We start from the raw sequence: 6,107 nt of genomic DNA on the forward strand, positions 1-6,107 counted from the left end.
TTGTTTTTCCTTAGAAACTCCGAAGATCCTTATGCATGCGGCAGAACTGTATTCATTCGACGCAGTAGATGTCGTTTTTATTTGTTTTTCTGTGTCTGTATGAAAAGTATCATCCCATAACTTTTAATGTCGAAAGCACATCCGACGATTAATCGTACATTACTCGTATTCCGGCATATTGTAACTCATTGCATTACTGAATTAAATTATTTACACCCTTATTTATCGGTGTTCAACTTGGCTTGCCAAGTCTGTACCTCGTCCTTGAAATCTGTCTCTGCAGATCGAAGCGACTACGTGTAAAGCAGTTCTGGGTACCTCATCCGACTGCAGGTATAGGGGTGTTTCGCAAATCACGACAGACATACCTTTTCCGAAAAAGTTTGTGCCTTAGGTCGTTTACTTGTCGACAGTAATAAATAAAATTTTTGCTGTAGTAATAAAAATTATTGAACAGCAAAATAACATTAGAAAGTCAACAAATGGTCATGCAAAATGGTTCAAATGGCTCTGAGCACTATGGGACTTAACTTCTGAGATCATCAGTCCCCTAGAACTTAGAACTACTACCAAATCAATATTTGGTCAACATCTTGATGGATACAATCATTCTGAGAGTTGCATTTCTAGCAATTTGAAAATATTACATACTGTGCCAAAAGGACCAATGCTAAATACCTTAGAAGAAATTGAAATCTTTTCACTTCACAAAAGTAATCCATTATCTGTTTTAAACGAACAACTTCAGTTCAAAGACAAACATTTCTTTGAGCTTTTCGATGATCTGCTTTAGAATGTTTACTCTTCTGTCCTTTGTTTAAAAAGGTTTTTTTATAAAAAAATTTTTTTTTCAATTATTAAGACTTTTAGCAAATATTTTATCTTTACATTGTAATAGTATTTTACCAAACATTATTTTATGACTGACTATCTGTTTTAGAATTTTTGCTAAAAAGGAATACAAGAAAAAAGATACGAAAATGACGACTTTGCTGTGTCATATGTCACTTGCCTCAGGAACGAAAGAAAATTAATGCTTGCAAACCATCGCCTGCGGGGTCACTGTTGAGGGAGCACAAGCTCGGACATTAAGAACACGAGAAAGAAAATTGGCCGCGCCTTTTTAAGGAAGCCTGACATCCACCTTATTAGATTTAGAGAAGCCACGGAAAAAGTAACTCGAGTAGGAGGTTTGAACGGGAGTCCAGTTCCTTAGTAACTGTGCCACCTCGTTTAGTGACAACGGAACAACAAGTTAAAAGCTCGAATAAACCGGCATTTATTTACTGGTTATTAGTGGAAGCTGTGGAACATCAGCTATTGTTTTGAACTACATGTTTTCTTAGTGCCACATTCCCGTATTACTTAAGGAATTTATGAACTCATAACCCTGGTTCGACTTCCTGCAATTGCAATTTGATAAGAAAATCGAACAACAGAGTACGCTTATAACTGCTGTTGGTAAATAAAGTTATATTCTTTTAATTAGTTAAAAAATCAGAAGAAATCGAAAATTGGATACTCGGCCCCCACAAGTTTTCAGTGTTTACTTTCCAATAAAGTTATAGCATATATTAAAAAATATTCCGGAGAAAAGAGTCTGCGTGAATATATCCCTGAAAAGCAATAAGTAGAATTGTCACTGAGAGCACCATATCAACTAGGAAAGCTTCATCGCAATACTTCTTAAGCTGGCGTATCTACGTGGGCTTTCGTCATTTGTAGACTTACGGTCTAATCAACTAGCATATTTTCTTCCACACTACGAAGAAGTCCCAGAAGCAGTAGGTCATATTCATTACCGTTAACAGTTTAGAGACGATCAAGGTCCCATAAACCATGAAAAATGAAGATGTCACAAGTTGGCTAGATAGGATAAGGAATAATATTTGCAAAATCCTTTCCGATGGATCTTCCTAATTTCATTTCATATTAGACACTTGACTGTATGTTATATTCTTCCGTATGAAGAATAAAGACAAGAAGTTCATGAAATTTAATAAGAGATGTAATACGCGGAACAGTATAGAAGGAAAGCTTCTACTAGAGAGAACAGTTATCAGAGAAAGGGAGGATGGGTGCTGTGTAACGTCTCAAAGAAAGAAAAGATAAAATGTTTAAGAATAAACACACCCAAAACTTTTAGGATAAGTGCCTTGCGAGTACGAATTCTGCCGGCTTTTTCTTTTTTAAGAGTAGCTCAACAACATGTAAACACTCTTTGTTACGTGGTAGCTACTTCTATTCCCTTTTCTTCTTCACCTATTTTAGCATATGTAAATTTTATGTAGATGAGAAATACATCACTGACTAAACGTTCCGTGCAGTCAAATAATCGCTGATCCATATTTATTAAAACACAAAAACCAAAATATTTCATATTTTCGTTGAGTCTCACATCAACACCTACAATCCAGTCACGTCTCTTTCACGTCCCTGGCAGAGTTGCAGTCCCACAGTAAGTTTCCCCGGAGTTGAAGTCGTAAGTAAGAGGTTTCGACGTGACTGATATTCCATCAAACAACCCTACGATTGCCTGATTAAGGTCGTTACATCGTTATTGTTACATCACCGGGCACCTTCTTCAGTGACATGGAACTGTACAGTGCTATGCATGGCTTGTTCGATAACATTTTTCCTCGCAAGCGACTTATCATTTGGCGCCCCCCCCCCTCCCCCCACTTTTTCCCTCGTACGACTTCACTCTTGCAAATTTTCTCTATTATTTGTGACACCTGATGTATACAAATCTTGCATTTCGGCGCGCCACTCAGTTTGGTGCCCCAAGTGGCGGCTCTGGTGATATGAAATACACATTTCCGCGAACGTTAACAGTCGTAAGTATATAATATCTCTCTGTTACCAAGCGCACATAACTAAATTTAATCTGATATTTAAAAAATGCAGTAATTGGAGGAATTAAAGTGGTACTCCAGGAAGCACAAGCTACCGTTGGAAATGTATTCGTAAGTTAAAATAAATCGCAATGCTATGAGGAAACAGTATTATGCTATTAACTTTCCTTTCAAGTGCTTTGTGAATACGCTAGTGGTTGAGAATTTCAGCTAGTGCCGCTTGATTAGTCAGTACACATTTCCGATTCATTCACGTACCCATCTCCATAATTTTTAACGCGAAAATTAATGTTGAAGAGTGAACGCATAATGAGCTCGCACTGCACATGGGTTAGGTGTGTATCAGCCGGCACAGAATCACGCCTCAAAATCATAAACCGAACTCTCCCATTGCCATAGATGAAGACGGCCGTGAGATTTGCTTGCCGAGACTTTTGACGCGGCGGGAAATGATAAGGTAATGAATGGATTGAGTAGGATTTACGTTCTTCTTTCTTCGTGGTGCGTTTTACATAGCTGCACAAAAAGTATCGTTCCCAGCTTTCTCCTGAAGGGCGCCGGCCGAAGTGGCCGTGCGGTTAAAGGCGCTGCAGTCTGAAACCGCAAGACCGCTACGGTCGCAGGTTCGAATCCTGCCTCGGGCATGGATGTTTGTGATGTCCTTAGGTTAGTTAGGTTTAACTAGTTCTACGTTCTAGGGGACTAATGACCTCAGCAGTTGAGTCCCATAGTGCTCAGAGCCATTTTTCTCCTGAAGGGCGTTTACTTCCTTGTGCCACATCACGTGCACCACATTTCCTTGCTTTTGATTTGAATGAGCATTTCCTAAGATGTAGTATACGAAAACAGCAGGCTGCCAAACAGAAAATTTTTAGCTAGCCCATCAGTCGACTCAGGTGAAAATGTATACAGTGCATGCTCAGTGTACTTACCATTCAGTGCAGATTTCTTGCTTGTCTTTTTAAGTGTGGATACCACGATTTCCACTGGCGTTATTACATCCTTTGTACTTCCACAGACGTTAAAGGATGGTTATAAATCCGAGAATTTTACTGTGGGCTCTAAAGGATTTAAATGTTATCAGCTCAGGTAAATAGGCAGAAATGCAAATTTTATGCATGATATTTTTGCTGATGACTTTGTGGCTCCGTTGGATTCACTCCTTCAGCGTACTATCGAAACTATTCGATCTCTTCGTGTGTGATGATCGGTATACCATTTCAAAACTGTCCAAAGAATTAATTAGTATTTTTCAAGTTACAAACAGCACGTTTATTATTATTATTATTATTATTATTATTAACTGATGTTAATTACCTTGGTTTAACTATTTTATATAATGCGAGAAATAACGGTCTTTTTCATTATTACAGTAGTGCTGCGCATAAATTTATCCTGACTGTTTATTAGTAAAGAAAATATTTTAAGTTGGTGCACAAGTTCGCAGCGTGTTTGTTTTACATGTTGGTATTCCGGTTGCTATGGGTTTACTTATCTGTTGTTACTTTTTTATTTGTGGTTCACTGTTGCTATTTGAGTTTACATATTGTTATTTGGAGATATCGGAACATTTCAGACGTGTTCTTCTATTCAAGATCAACAGAGGGATGGCAACAGCGGAGGCGGCCAGGAGGAATATTTGCACCGTGTATGGGGATAATGCCATTGGACACTGCACGGCAAGAAAATCGTTTGCTCGTTTTAGGGAGGATCATTTTGACATCAGTGGCTCTCCACGTTCAGGAAGGCTTTCGGGGTTTGGTTCAAATGGTTCAAATGGCTCTGAGCGTTACGCGACTTAACTTCTGAGGTCATCAGTCGCTTAGAACTTAGAACTAATTAAACCTAACTCACCTAAGGACATCACACACATCCATGCCCGAGGCAGGATTCGAACCTGTGACCGTAGCGGTCGCTCGGCTCCAGACTGTAGCGCCTAGAACCGCACGGCCACTCGGGCCGGCCCTTGGGGGTTGATGAAGATCGTTTGAACGCATTGGCTGCAATGACAAACGCCAGTGTACTCGAGGAGTGTCAGATGTGATGAACTGTGATCATTCCACCATCGTGAGACATTTGCATGCGATGGGGAAGCTTCAAAAATCGGGTGTATGGATACCGCATGCTCTAATCCGAAATCACAAAAATCTGTGGGTGACCATCTCTGCCTGTAAATCATCAACTTGTTCGTGAACAATACCTACAATTTCATTGCTGGTGACGAAAAATGGTGTCCATATGCTAACATAGGGAGAAGAAAGGAAACGTTGAGCCCAAACACAGCAGCAACTCCCCGTATGAAGACATGCACGAATCGACAACAGATAACGTTATGCATCTCCTAGAATAACGACTCTGTGGTGTACTACGAATTGCTTCCTCGAGGTGTAACTATTACTGCTAACGTTTATTGCCAACAACTGAGACTCATGCAATTGGAATCCAAGCACAATGAAAAGCAAGACTGCGTGAAGTGATGCTACCCCCCCCCCCCCCGCCCCCGCGCAATTCTGCTAGACTGACAAAGAGCACCACACAGGAGTTGGGTTGGGAAGTCATTCTACACCCACCTTCATCACCTGATGTTGCACCCTCAAATTTTCTGCTGCTCCGCTCTCTACCGAACAGCCTTCAAGAAACTTCCTTTCCATGCGCTCCGACCATGGCTCGACGAGTTCTTTGCCTCAAAACCACGTGACTTCTACAGTCGCAGAATCGAAAAGTTGCCTAACGTTGGGAGACAATTATAAGTAGTGTAGGAGAACATACTGTTGATGACCGGTCTCTGTTGTATGTATCTATTGCATTTATTAAACTTACGGCAAAACGCTACGAATTACGCACCAACCATAAAAATACCTAATATGAGTCCGCAATCGTAGTGATATTCAAGTGTTTCTCTTGAGTAACTCGAATACCATGACCACCGACAAAATCGTATCTCAGTACAAAATTTAACTACATTACAATTCCTGCATAAACGTCCTGTTCATTTTTCCTCTTGGACTAAGAGTTTGCACACTATTAGCGAGAAAGAGAATATGAAAATTTCGCGTGTAGTTTCTGAAGGCGTTGCGGATTGCATAAAACGCATCAGTACGGACTGCTGAATCACACTGTTACGTGCAATGTGTCACCATCTGTCAATTCTTGAGAAAGCTCGAATCATTGGTATCGTATCAAAAGACCGTACAAATGGTCGTGTAATGACTGCGGAAGGAGAGGTCACAAGTGGGCTTAAGAAAACTGTGT

The sequence above is a fragment of the Schistocerca piceifrons genome, chromosome 4 (assembly GCF_021461385.2).
Source record: "Schistocerca piceifrons isolate TAMUIC-IGC-003096 chromosome 4, iqSchPice1.1, whole genome shotgun sequence".
NCBI lineage: Eukaryota > Metazoa > Arthropoda > Insecta > Orthoptera > Acrididae > Schistocerca > Schistocerca piceifrons.